The sequence below is a fragment of the Pseudophryne corroboree genome, chromosome 5 (assembly GCF_028390025.1).
Source record: "Pseudophryne corroboree isolate aPseCor3 chromosome 5, aPseCor3.hap2, whole genome shotgun sequence".
Lineage (NCBI taxonomy): Eukaryota > Metazoa > Chordata > Amphibia > Anura > Myobatrachidae > Pseudophryne > Pseudophryne corroboree.
In genome coordinates this window covers 505,737,217-505,752,221 of record NC_086448.1, presented here as the reverse complement: position 1 = coordinate 505,752,221, position 15,005 = coordinate 505,737,217, and the positions used below count along the sequence as shown (strand labels likewise).

General features: G+C 39.6%; 1 protein-coding gene and 1 pseudogene across 2 annotated transcripts in view; one reads left to right on the top strand and one right to left on the bottom strand.

Moving 5' to 3' along the window:
* GMDS (GDP-mannose 4,6-dehydratase) overlaps positions 1 to 15,005 on the bottom strand; it is a 1,113,821-nt gene that overhangs the window by 22,791 nt on the left and 1,076,025 nt on the right. The gene's annotated exons all lie outside the window — the stretch shown is intronic.
* On the top strand, positions 13,687 to 13,805 carry LOC134929808 (5S ribosomal RNA; annotated as a pseudogene).

Below are 15,005 nucleotides of genomic sequence, written 5' to 3'. Positions count from 1 at the left end.
AACGTAAATCATGTGGACAAGAAAAAAAAAAAAAGTCTGAAACTGGTTACACTCTAAGCAAAAGATGTCAAAAGGTTGGGAAGTTTCTACATCTAAATTGTAACCTGTTGTCCCCTTAACGGATGATGAGAGCACATCTATACAAATAGCTCCGGCTATCCCTAATATCCAGCATCAGTGCCGTTCAGGACATTTTACTTTGTATACTTCACTGAGGTTTTTAGTTTCAATTTTTTTATTTTTACGTTTAGAAGAGAAGCATAACATAAACAGTGTAAGGTGAATGTTACAAACTACCAGGAATCATAGTAAGCGTATATTATAACCAGAAAGAGATATGTGGTAACATTTTACAGCGTATCTAGGTAAATTAAGATTTTTTTTGTGTGTGTCTATATCATAGATAATAAGAGCATGGAATGTTTCAGAGAAACGGGAAAAGAATATTGGTCAGAATTTTGCTTAATGTTCCGAATAATCCAGAAGTATTAAGGATCCAGCTTTTAACAATGGGCAGCTTTGTGAATGTGAGTGGCAGCACAAGTTTTATGGATTCATTTCTAAAACCAGTTAAAACACCTCGGGTGAAATTGGAACACATTTAGTTAAAAAGGGTTGCTCACTTTGGAATAATTATCCTTCTGAAGATTGTAAACCTTTGTGTAGAGATGAGGATAGTGGGGATTATCAGATAGAGATACCAATCTGCCAGGACAGGAATGAGGAAGTGACTGTGACATGTAAATGGACACAGCAATCTAATCAGGTCACATTCACACCACAGTTTCCAAGCTCACTTAAGTGACTGGGTGATTTATTGATTTATCAAACCTTCTACAGATGAGAAGCAAAGATATTGCCCATAACATCATATCCAAGACATTATTCATCTAGTACATTTTATAAAATTATACCTATTATTGGGGGTCATTCCGACCTGTTCGCACGCAGCGGTTCTTCCCTGCCATGCGAATGGGTTGGAACTGCGCATGCGCGTCGTTGCTCGGCAACGAACGTCGCCAGGCAATGGAGCGCCCAGCAAAAAAAAAGACGCAGTGCTGGATAGAAGAAGATTGACAGCGGAGAGGTGTTCCGGGGCAGATACCCACAGTTGGAGGCCGTTTTCGAGGAGTGGTCGTCCGAACGCAGGCGTGTCCAGGTAAACGGAGGGCGGATGTCTGACGTCTAAGCCGAGTGGAACGTCGCTGGATCCGTCACACAGGGTAATTAGATCCAGGCTTACTTTTCAACTGCACAAAACTTTAGCAAAGGCTGCACAAGCGTTCGCAGCCCTGCTAAGCTAAAATACACTCCCCCATAGGCGGGGATTAGTTGATCGCATCAGCAGCAAAAAGTTGCTGGCTGCGATCAACTTGGAATGACACCCATTATCCTTTATGTGTATGGTTCCACAAAGGTTGTACTTATCATTATCCTTTAATTATATGGCGTCACAGCGGTTCTGCAGTGCATTACAATGTACATAAACTTATAAACAAAACAAGAAAACAGCGACTTAAAGTACAAGGCATTGTAGCTCAAGTACATGGTTTATAAACATTGCTGCATCAGCAGTCATAGCACTCAAATACGCAGCAGGGTGGCAAAAACCAGAGGGTTAGGTACCATTGCAGGCAGTATGGAATCAATGAATGAAGGAAAAGAACACGAGGGATAGATGTGAAATAGCTGGAAAAGTTAAGGTCAGAGAGTAAGGAGTGGAGATGAGGACAAGGGTGTTCAGAGGAGGGAGTTGAAAGTGGTGAAAAGACACTGGGTTTGAAGGAGATGAGGTTCTTGAAATACGATGTGTAGAGAGGAAGGGGCAGCACTGTATGATGAGAGTATACATTTTGAAATTCTGTCTTGGAGTGTGATTTCCTCCACTGTCGCTAAGCAGTTTGTGAACACTTTTACAGGTATCTAGTGCATTTGAAATGCCAGGGTTGAGATGTGGATCTGTGATGACGGCTGGTGCAACAGAGTCAAGAGCAGAAGTAAGGGAGACATTGTATAGGGGAGTGGCTTGCTCAGAGCTGTAGAGAGAGAGGAGAGGGGAGAGAAGGGAGTTGAGCAGGCAGGATAAGGATATGGTGTTAATAGACAATGTTATGGTTAGTGATGGTAGCCTTAGGAAACAGAGGTGGACAAGTAGAGAGGGATAGGTTAACAGAGAGCTGAGGGTCAGAGAGGGGGAATGGGGAGATGGTGCAATCAGAAATATCACAATGGTGAGATGTCAGATCAAGTGAGTGCCCACTCACATGGGAGGGTGAGGAGGTCGATCGGGAGAGACCAAACGATGATTTGAGGGTGAGGAGTTTAGAGGCAGAGGATTCTGTGGAGATATTGATAGGTATATCATTACCTAAGATGAGAGAGGGAAGGCCTGAACAGAGGAAGTGAGGAAGCCAGGAAGCAAAGTTCTCAAGAAATTTGGAGGAAGGGCCAAGAGTTCGGTAAATGAAAGTGACTCTAAGGTGAGCAGGTTGGAAGAGGCATACAGCATGGACCTCACTGTAGAATATCTCAGCTGTTATACTTGATGAGTGGATGTCAATAAAAAATATGAAGAACACAGTGGCAAGCAAATATATGTAAATAGCACATATGTTAAATAGAACATAATATCCATCCTGGCAACAGTAAGTTAAAATAATGGTAACCTTAAATTTACGCATAAGATAGTTGCTATGCAACCGTCTCTAACAATAATGAAAACCTAAATATGGTCCATAATATCAGGTGGAAAGTCCCCATTTAAGGAAATAAACTCAGGAGAATATCACTGGAAGGTATCCAAAAAACCCTATAAATATTAGCCTTAAATCAAAAATAAAATGACAGGGAATGATTAAAAGACATCAAATCAATCCAATGGATAGAAAATAGACCCAAGAAATAGCAAATATATTATTTATATGTTACTATTAAATCTAATAAATATAGAGTAACCAAAACCCCAGCATCAATACACACAAAGCAAAAGAAAGAATTACCTATATGAATAAAAAATAGATGGGAAAGAAGTGCATAAAATGAAAAAACTATTATATCCGTATATATATATATTTTTGAACCTAGTGGAAAATGTGAAACATTTAAATGTAAAGACCCCACTTCCTGAACACCGCTTCAGGGTGTGAGCGCTGCATTTAATCTGCATGGTTGGGAGGAAGATATGGTCTGAAAATGTATTTGGGCTAATTCAATAATTGTAATTGATATTTCTAAACTGTTACAACTGCAAATACAAACTGCACAGTTAACAAGCTCAGCTTGTGGATAGTTAATACATTCTGGCAAAGTTTGGCTGGAATAATACATTTGTAATCATCTCTTAATTTCATGGCATAAATATCCACAATACTTGTGATTGCTTTTATTTATTTATTTTGAAGCACTGAAATAGATTAGATTAGAATTTGACAGTATATAAAAAACACTTGGCCCATCTAATCTGCCCTAAACACATGTACACGCACGCACATGAAGGTTAATTTTTGTCTGGAGCCAATTAACCTACCAAAATATTTTTGGATTGTGGGAGAAAACCGGAGTACCCAGAAAAAACCCATGCAAGCATGGGGAGAATATACAAACTCCCCACAGTTAGGGCCGTGGTGGGAATCAAACCCATGACCTCAGTGCGGTGAGGCTAACCATTACACCATTCATATTGCCCTGTATAGCTTGCTCAGCATGTAAAACTTGTGTGATAGAGACAGCTATACAGTGGTGCAGAGAGGGGGGCCGGGGCTCTAATTACCCGGGTCTGATGGAGTGGCCCAGTTCCACCTCTCGCCCTGACTGCACTGCTCCCCCTTACCATTCAGCCCGCACACTGCCAAAGCTTTTACTATCTCAGTCTCGCTAAAAAAATTCCATATTTCGGAATATTCCGTATTTCAGAAAATTTGGATATAAGAAGCTCAACCTGTATAAGCATATTCATAACACAAATGTTGTGAGAAATCCCCGAACACAGACGTTTTTGGGGTAAACTTTCCCTGATATTTGCTGCTTTGCCCCCATTTACGGTTGCAATAGATTTATATGGGACGCTGCTATATTGTGAAATATTTCAAGCTCTGGCTCTGGTAGCTAATGCCATCTTTAGGCTACAGATGACAGATTTCACAGGGAGAGGAATCCACATCATCCATCCCTGGAAATGGCGGCTCACACATGTACAGTCTGATGACCAGGGGTCTCGCAGCAGAAAGTAAAGTGACCACATCAGTGCACATTGTAGAGACCCTGTTTCGGGATGTGTTTCTTATTACAGCTGGGCAGAACATAATTTGTTATTGCTGCAAATAGCGGTGATAAGAAATCATAATAAGGATTAAAAAATAAGTCCCTTACTGCTTTTTTCCATTTGTGCTACTTTTTCTGTTTAGAGGCTGGACTGTTTCATTTTGTAAACTACACCCTCAATCCCATATAGAGGACTCTTCTTTTATTAATTTCATTTACTTGTTGCTTTTACTGGTTTTTGTTTCCTAATAATCATAATAAAATGTATGGAAAAAGTCATAATTCTCTATGGGCATTTTTGGCAAAATAAAGATCAACCCTTTCATAAATTTGGATAGGGATTGACTATGTATCAACCTTTGGAGCTTGCCTGTGAGACCCCATTTTCTGATGGGCTGAGTTAGCATGATGAGACCTATAGGAAGGAGATTTGGATTGTAAAGAAAAATCAAAGTGGATCCCTCTGCCTCCACACGATTCTCAAAGTGCACATGTGTGACCTAAGGTCACACATGCGCACTCTCTGACAGTGTAAACATTTGCTGCTCATCTCAGCAGTGAAAATGGTAGCGTTAGAGCTTCTGCTTTACGGAGCAGCTGTCTGCCACAGCAAATCATGATGAGTCAGACCCTTCATTTGTGTGAGGCCATCACAATAACAGAATGGGCCCCACGTTAAGGTTGCGGAAATATACAAATCTATCAAGTTCAATCAGTCATAAATTCAAGCTGAGGAAGACAAAACAGGGACCCCAAGGAGCAAACCCACAGAGCCACAGGAGATGAAAAAATCAATGTAAGACTGCACCCTAAAGAGTTCATGTATTATCATTACAGGAGGAAACTCACTAAATCTGTGTCAGGATTGCTGAAAAGTGTGTCTTGGATATATGTGCGTGTGTAAATACATGCATCAGTACTTAAATGTACGCTTATGTTCTGAATAGTGGAAAACACACACATGTTGAGTTGTTACATGGCTAAGCCCTGTATACTGAATATTTCCTTTATTGACCTGATCTCCAAGGATGTCTGCTTTCTTTATCACTGAATTATAGAGGTTTATAATCTGGAGATACATCTTTTACTACATTTTTTTAAATCAGTTATTTCAATACAGAACCATTTCAAATTCAACTTACACAATACAATGCACAAACAGAACAGAATAAAAGAATAGTTTGCTATTGGGTTTTCTATTAGTGCTCTCTGTGCAGGGTTACAATTGTTTTCAACAAAAGAAAAGTCACTTCTAACTAGTAGCCTTTGCTTATATAGAATATTGCTCTACCTGTTATTTTCTCGTTTCTAGTATTCCATCAAATCGCTGGACAACATTGTGCTTATAAAAAACTATAATGATAATTGGTCATAACAATCATTACAGTTAATTAGAACACATCTGAAAAACATTGTTAGCTGAATTTGATTAGATAACTTGGTTGACAGTCACCAATTTGGCTGACAGTTGCACCTTGTGTAACCTTGTCTTAATGGTTCCAAATCATAACCAATTAAATATGTTCCAGCAGGATAAAAAACAAAGTTGGCCGATGACTTCCATCAGAATGTCTGACCAAGAATGGAAATCCAAATAGAGTGCTCTTTTATGTAGATGTGCAGCCTATTGCAGCGGGCCCCCATGGCTTCATTACCAGCCCCTCCCCATTATACAAAGTGGCAGGTCCAGCATTTGTTCTCACTGTGGGGCTAATTATGAGTTGGGAACAAATCAAAAAACTTAAGCAACTTTACAAACCATGTTGCAATACAAGGGGTGCAAGTACATTTATTATTTATTTATTTTGCATGCAAGGTAAATACCGGCCATATTTACATACAGCAGACAAATTATGGACAACTTTAGTTTTACACTGCAATTTAGATTTCAGTTTGGACACAACCCTGTCTAATCTAAATCTCTCTGCACAATATGAGGGAAATTCAATTAACTCAGCTCCACACGTGAAATGGGCGAGTTGCTGTTGCAATGGCGTGTAAACGCCAGCAATGGCATTGGAATTTGCTCCCTTGCAGCTTTAACTTACACTGGAATCCCAAAAATCTGCAAAACTAGTAGTACCGTAAGTGCGGCATGTAGCCGAACTTACAGGGGTGAGAATATCACTTCTAAATGAATTCCCCCCTTTATATCTGCCCTACCTGCAGTGCAACATGGCTTTGCCAATGTGCATGTTATTTACTTGCTCTCTACAGTGCGATAATGCAGGAGTGGGGTATTAATTGAAAAAATAATTGTGATATCATCTCCGTTAACTCTTTTGCTAAATAGCAGGGATACTTAAGTTATGTGGAAACTCTAATTTTTGCATAACTTAGTAGACATTTACTTGCTGAATAGAGCCCTTCACGTTTTAAGATAGTTCCCATGTAAGAGTGACAATGTGGATTTTGTAAAACGTTTTAGTCTACTGTAAATGGCATATCAGAGGGACAATATAAAATGTAATTTTAATAAAAATTAAAAGAACCCAATCTAACATACAGATGGCAATGTACAATGACACATAGTGAGGAAAATGTACACACATCTGATAGTCATGTCATGCTATTTCACCGCAATTCTCATGTAATGTACGGTCTAAGATATAAAGGAGTCATGATGAGTGAGTGAATAGTACACTGGAGAAGAGAAGTCTGTCTCTCGCTCCTTCTGCATTCCTAGAAATCTCAAGCAGTAAAACAGCCACGGTATCGGGGGAATGAAAGAATGTTAGGGGATTTAGCTCTTAGTATAAACTTTCGGTAACTACAGCCTGAATAGACAAAATGCTTTGTAGCCCAAATCATATATACAAAAAAAAAAAAGACTGCTTAAAGTGTCTTGCAATTCTTGGTACAATAAAAAAAAAAAAAAAAAAAAACAGACAGGCATTTCCGTCTCTAGAGAAGTTCAAGAAATATTCTTATCTCATCACCGAATGAAAATCTCCAATTTCACCGTACACAGGAATGGAAAAAGAAATCGCACTCTGGAAAAAAAAGTGATATTCTAGGACAGTTACAAAGTATACTGTGTGTTTTAGAATCTGGGTTTGTGAATATCAGCAGAAATTACAGTAGAAACTAGAAAGTAACCCTCTGTTTTAGTGACAGAGGTGATAAGGGACAACAAGAAAACAGCACGCTGTCTGGTCTGCTCAGGAAGTTGGGAATCAGCAGCATTGTCCGTCAGTGGGGGCCAAGAGAATTCCGTCAGTGCTCAAACAATGCTTCAGCTCAACCTCAGGGAAATGGAGTCAGTCAGCACTGCCTCTGACAAGCATACTGACACTGGAGATAAAACTGTAAATGGAGCAAGCCAGAGGGAGCTGGCCCCTGCACTGCGTGTTCCACACTGCCAGTGCTAAGGATGCAATGGACACATTAATCAACATAAACTCATACTACATCCCTCTAATAAAATATGTGCAGCCTTCAAGCTGTACTACTGCTTTTTATGACAAATAATGCTTCAGTTATGTCAGAAATAAATTGGGCTAAATAACGAGAAGTTCCATGGGATATGAGAACACTTGTAATCATTTGAAGAACACAGTTTTAATTAGAATGACTGAAGCCACAGAAACAGGTGGTTTACACGTTAAAATCACTTAAAGTAAAAACAACGCTATGTTTTAACATTTGTTTGAAAACAAAAACCATAAAAAATAAATACAAAAATCTGTTCTTTGTAACTTTGGACACGTCTCCTCATCTCTTTGGGGCTACTACAAATTAAACTCATTCAAGAAAATGGTCTATAAAGCTTCAATGTAACTTGCATGCATTATATTTGTGGTACAGGTTGAGTATCCCTTATCCAAAATGCTTGGGACCAGAGGTATTTTGGATATAGGATTTTTCCGTATTTTGGAATAATTGCATACCATAATGAGATATCATGGCGATAGGACCCAAGTCTAAGCACAGAATGCATTTATGTTACATATACACACAGCCTGGAGGTAATTTTAGCCATTATTTTGTATAAGTTTGTGCATTAAACAAAGTGTGTCTACATTCACACAATTCATTTATGTTCCATATACACCTTATACACACAGCCTGAAGGTCATTTAATACAATCTTTTTAATAACTTTGTGTATTAAACATAGTTTGTGTTCATTGAGCCATCGAAAAACGAAGTTTTTCACTATCTCACTCTCACTTAAAAAAGTACGTATTTCGGAATATTCCGTATTTCGGAATATTTGGATATGGGATACTCAACCTGTATACTTTTATCTCTACTAAGGGGTACATTTACTAAGCAGTGATAAGAGCGGAGAAGTGAGCCAGTGGAGAAATTTCCCCATCAACCAATCGGCAGCTCTGTATCATTTTATAGTATGCAAATTATAGATGTTACTTCAGTGCTGATTGGTTGATGGGGCAACTTCTCCACTGGCTCACTTCTCCGCTCCTATCACTGCTTAGTAAATGTACCCCTAAGTCTGCAATTAAGTAAACTATTATCATTCTGTTATACTTTTACTCAACTAACTTTTGTACGTCGGTTATGGTTTAACATTATTCATATTTTTATTTTATTCATTATGGTATGTTTCACAGCAATAAGAAATGATATATCAGGTCAGTTTATCCAAATAGTCATGCCAGAACAGAAAAAAAGTAAGTGATGTCTCGCTGAAAAAAATCTGTGACATGCAGCCCATAGGCTACAATGGGCTAACAGCATCTAAAAATTGATCTGAGCTGCCATGCACCAGCTGTTGATGCAGATGAGGCCCCCCATCTGCTTTTTTCAGAGACTAGGGCAACAGCATCGCATAGCCCTGACCCAAGTTTTGCTGTGCGGCTTGGCAGCGCACAGATCCATCCCCCGATTGGTTCTTGTGGTTTAATTGGCTTTGAATTACAGTAACCTGCATAACCATTATTTCTGGGGAAAACATTTTTGTGCATTACCACTGTGTACATTATGGGGTGTATTCAATAGATTTCAGATCCTTTCTGACGGAAAGGATCCGACATCTCAGTATACAATGAGCGGCCAAATCAGACAGGATTTGGTCGTTCCCGACAACGCCAACCAGACTTTTTTTAAAGTTGGATTGACAGTGTCGGAACTGGGGCCAAAACCTGTGTGATTTGGCCGCAGGATCCGACAAAACACGCCGATCTATAGGCCTACCTACCACGACCAGGTTACCTCATCAGGTGGGTAGTATTAGGAAAGGGTTCAGGGAATGGGGCCCCCTGGGTTGGTGTGGCAGGCCTGTTACGGGGCATCCCAATTCTAACACTTAAGCTAATACGTTTTAGCACCTAAACTGCTTTTCACTAAAGTAACACTTTCTAACACCCTAATTACTACTTCTCACCTATGTAACACCTTTTAACATTTAAACTGCTACCTCTCACTAGTGTGATGCATTGGGGTGGTTGGGTTGTGCGGGCCTGTGGGAGGGGGACCAACCTGATGAGGTCATCTGGCCGTGTTAGGTGAGCCCATATTTTGTGTGCTCATATTTGCTAAGAACCTCAATTCTACCCCATGTTAAATTGCAGCGTTTATTATAAATGTACTGATTGCCAGTGTTCTTTTTTTCCTGTGTGGCACAAAGTTTCAGCATGGTAGCACCTCTTATTATGTTTAGAATTAGGGTGTGCGGTCTAGCACCCCCATCTCCATAAATCTTTATAACCATATTTTCACCCTGGCATTAAAATAAGGAATTGAGAGCCACAGAGAGACTTGAGATGTATGTTGGCTTCCAGATTTTTGGGGGAATAATGTGTCCTGAACACAATGGCAAGACCCCAAACAAGTCAGAACTGGGATGATTGCTTTTAATTAGAGAACCAATAAATGCAGAGGTTAGCTTCTCTACAAATTGAACTGCATCCAACAATGACACCTAAATACAGTTGATCACTAATGATCTCACAAAAAGAACTTACAATGACTCTACAGCTCCATGTTTCCTTTTTCTTAGATAATGGGAAGTACATAACCTATTAACCTCTGCCACAACATGAAGTCAACTCTAAGCATAGTGGCCGGACTATAGGGTGGCTTGCTTTTAAAAGAGGCATGATAAGGTGACCAACTTTACTATTTGTATCCACAGTCCACACCACGAGGGTTATTCGTAGTTAGTAATGGCTAAGAAAATGAAAAACTCCCACCAAAGTAAAATATATGCCAACTCTTTACAGTCCCGATGTAATTGACAATGGATCCACAACACTGCTTGTTTTTTTAACTATGAATTAACCAACTTGAGGTGGATAATAGGACTGAAGACTGTGGGGGCAACTTGATGTTAGGTTGACTGCATTTAGTAGGGGCTTTTCTTAGCCAAGCAAGTGACTGTAAAGGAAAATAAAAACACAGGCCTCCAAGAAGTGACAACCATGCCTCTTTATAGGGTCCAGGTGCAATGGGCAAAGCGTTCAACATCACTCCTGTCCATTAACCAAAACTACCTGCTCTGGGCCACTGAGAGGGCTATAAAAATATTGAAGGCCAAAAAATTGGAGCCTCAACGATTAGTTTCCTGACCCCAGGGACCCAAAGAGTAATATGGGCTCTGGTACTGCTGCTTCTTGGACCTGCCTCAGGCTGCATACCCCCCTGTTTCCCCAACAAACATATTGCGCACAGCTTCAGCACAAGTCATTACTGTGCCCACATGGTGTTACAGTGTGGAAGCTACTGATCAACTGACTTGCAGTTACTTAGTTTAGACTTTAATGTGGCTCATCTGGGGTTGCAGATGGGCCAGAGTTGCATCAGAAAGTAATATAATATGTCTCCAATTGAGGATTGGGGCCAAATATTTTGTATATGGCTCATCCACCTCATGGTTCCTCTGCCTGACTCATGGCTACTCAGTGCTGGGCTGACTGCCTTCAGTATAGTGGTAGTATGGGTGAGGGGCTGGCCCACTTTTACTGAATATGAATAACTCTGTATATCCACTTAGACCATGGTGGGTAGGGAAGAATAGAGGCTGATTTCATTTTCTAGAGTGCCTGTGCATAGGCAAACGCAAGGGGGGTTTCTGGTTGCACGGAAACCCCCATCCTTTTGGCAAGTGGCTAAAATTATTACAACAATAGCAATGGTATATAATACGATTACTAGAATTGTTGCCACATCATGCAGTTTAAGGGACAGAGCAGAGCTGCTGCACATGCCTAGTGTGGCAGCTTCTTCTACCAAGTTTCCTATGTGTGTGGATCTGATAATCAGTGTACTGGATCAGATAGTAGCTACCAGGAAGAAGAGACAGGAGCCATACTATGAGGAGGGAGAATGTGTGTTTAGAAACTGCAGTACTGGTTCTATTATGTTTGTGTATTTCTTTCTTATGGTATGCTTAACCGGGTGGTCTTCACTATGCCGAATGTCGGGATCCCGGTGCACAGTATACCGGCGCCGGAATCCCGACACCAGGCATACCAACATATATTCTCCCTTGTGGGGGTCCACGACCCCCCTGGAGGGAGAATAAAATAGGGCGCAGCGAGCCCGCAAGGGGCTCATTTGCGCTCGCCACACTGTCGGTATGCCGGCGGTCGGGCTCCCGGCGCCGTTATGCTGGTCGCCGGGAGGCCGGCCGCCGGCATACCATACTACACCCGCTTAATCTTTTCCTGACCACTTATCTTATTTATATGATTTAAATATGTTCGGTACAGCCTATACTATAGACAATCTATAGTTTTAAATATTAATACGGTATTTAACACAGTATCCAGTAGATATAAAAAGACCATTGTTTACATTAATGTCCATGGTCATTACTGGGTTTTTCTGCCACTCCCCCAGACACCCGCTCTTGCTCCAATGTTCCGCAGAGTGGGAGATTGTGGATTGCATTTGGAAACCCCCCTCTAGAAATCCTGCGTTTGCCACTGCTGTGTAATAGGCAACAGGCAATTATCATCCCTCCACATTTCTCAAATAATTCGCTGAGTTCTCATTTGTCAGATGATAGCTCAGAGGGCTATCGACAAAAGAGACTTCAACCAATTATAGAAGCAGACAAACAGTTTCTGTTACTAGGCTGATGGCTGGTATGTCCTCACCCCCCAGATGCTATTTTTTTTTCTTATATAAACCTATCCAAAGTATGTAGACAGAGGTTGGGAAACACTGCGCTTGATCTTTAAACATTTATTTCCATTTATTTATACAGCACCTATCATATATTATGCAGCACTGTACAAAGAATAAGTAATGCTAGTTTACTGGTGCAGCCTATGGAATGATTGAGATCTTTGATATGGACCCATTCTATTGCGACTGTATAGCTGTATGCATGATTGTATGCACCTGATAGTAGCAGGTGTGGCTGAAATGGCCAAATACAGTAATTAGAAGGGATGTCCACATACTTTTGGCTCAGTAGTGTGTAATGTGGTCTTATACTGTTCTCCTGAGGTAGCTTGATATAGGCACAATACAATTTTGAACAATATTGTGCCAACATTTTTGGCATGAATGTTCTCACCAACTTCAGAACTGAATTGTTTACATCAGAGAATAAATCACAGTTTTAATATGACAAAGTAACTGAAGAAGACATTTTATTAACTAGTGCAATAAAATAAAAATTACATTATGGTCAGCACATGGCTGCCCACACTTTTATAAATCAATCTTGCTGATGCGTCCTTAGCAAATAAAAACTAATTCTAGGCAGACATATACAGTACAGTAATAAAAAATGTACAGTATGTTCTATACGGATTGAGTCCACACCAAGGTCATATTTGTATTGTTTATTTCTTTTTATTGTTTGTATGTATAGCTACGATCTGTTTTACATTCTCGGATCTATCATACCAACTGTTATTTTTGTTGTGACTGTCTATTTGGCTGTTTTAAATCCAAATAAAAACTACGGAATAAAAAAAAAAGTATGTTCTCCACTTCCATAAATAGGTGATGGAGCCCTTAAAGTTAAGTGACAGCAAGCTTACTTTTAACAGTAGGCACATATCCAATTTATTATTCATGCAGCATGCCCAATGGAGGAAGTCAAAGCAGTGGCCTTTCACATGACATCATAAAAGTGTAATTTATCACCAGCTACCAAACATCTAGAAAATCATAACATCCTTTCAGGAAAACCGTGTGGAAAATAATCAGATCTACTTTGATGAAAGCTTTATTATATGTCCAGGGCCGTCACTTTTTCGTGGTAACCCTTTACAAGTTTGACTACAGTTAAATACCAATGTAATGTCTGCAGGTATTGATTGGGAGCACATGGATTAGATCATTTAGGAACAATTTAGCAATTTATTGCATCAATATTCTCTGATACTAACAAAAACTGGTACTTATCCCATTCTCTGATATAAACATAGCCTGGTACTCATTCTGTGATTGACCTCCTGGGTCCCAACATAATCGGTTGACGGTGCGCCTAGGAGACGGACCTACCTACGGTCAGACCGCACTGAGTATGCCCAAACTCGTCTGATCTTGGAAGCCAAGCACTGCAGGGCTTGGTCAGTACCTGGATGGGGAACCACCAGGGAATACTAGGTACCGTAGGTATTTTACTCTCCAGCAGCTAAAACATTTTGGGACCCAGTGCATCAACCTGGTCTCGGGTTACAGCATTTATTAGACTATATCGAGGTAGTGACCTCACTCATACAAAATTCTGACCATAGAGGATATATGATTAATTTTTTTGAATGAGGCTTTATTTATTTTCGCTCACTTAAATTATTATCTTGCCTATGATAGGTACATTAGTACTTATGAACACCTTTGTTCTCCAATTATTGACGCCAGCTCTCGCTTTTTCTTAAAGTATACATTAATAAAAGTTATGTCTTAATAATTTCATCATTTCAATTTTTTCAAGTGTGCCCAGGAAAAGGCTTATAGTTGCTTTTTTGGTCCTTTGTTCTCTTTAAAGGACCATACTTGTTGTTTCATAGTTGTCATAACTATCTTCCGGGAGCACCACCAACCATTTGCTGAACGCATCATTCTAGTAGGCTCTCATGTTGGTTTAACTATAATATTTCTAACTTATTGTAAAATAATTGTTATATCCTGTGCAGATTTACTTCTTTTTGTTGGGAGCACAGCCTGCCAGCTTATTAACCATTTGTCTCTGAAGCAGAAAGATTGGAACCACTCCCCTGTGCAAGATCAAATCATACATTTTCAGAACTAATATGTTACTATATGTATCTCAATGTTTTCAATGTTATTATCTCATCATTTCATTGTTGGAAAACGTACACAACCGTATCAGCCAGAGTCAAAAACTATTATTTTACTGTTACTTGCCAGAATTAATTTTCTTGTGCTTATTTAACATTAATCTTAGAAGTTATTTGTAATGATAGAATTTCTGAATAGATTGACCAATTTATAATTTATCCCAAAACCATGCCATTTTTACTCTGCATCCTCTGTCCAAGCAGAAAATCACTCAAAAAAACAGCTGTTATTAAAAAAAAATAAAAAATGTGCTAATGGAAAATTACATTTGACTTTGCATTGTTTATCAGAGATATTTAAGTCTTGCTTGGAAGGACAGCACTCCCAAAAAGATGCTGCCTCCGCTAATCACTTTCCCATTGAAAAGTTTATTGCCTCTAGTTCAGTGGTTCGCAAACTTTTTTGAATCACATCACCCTATAGTATCAGAAAAAATATTCACGGCACCCCTAGGCCAAAGGTTTCTTATTGACAAATTTAGAAAGAAATATTAAATATGTGATCCTTAGCTTCAAT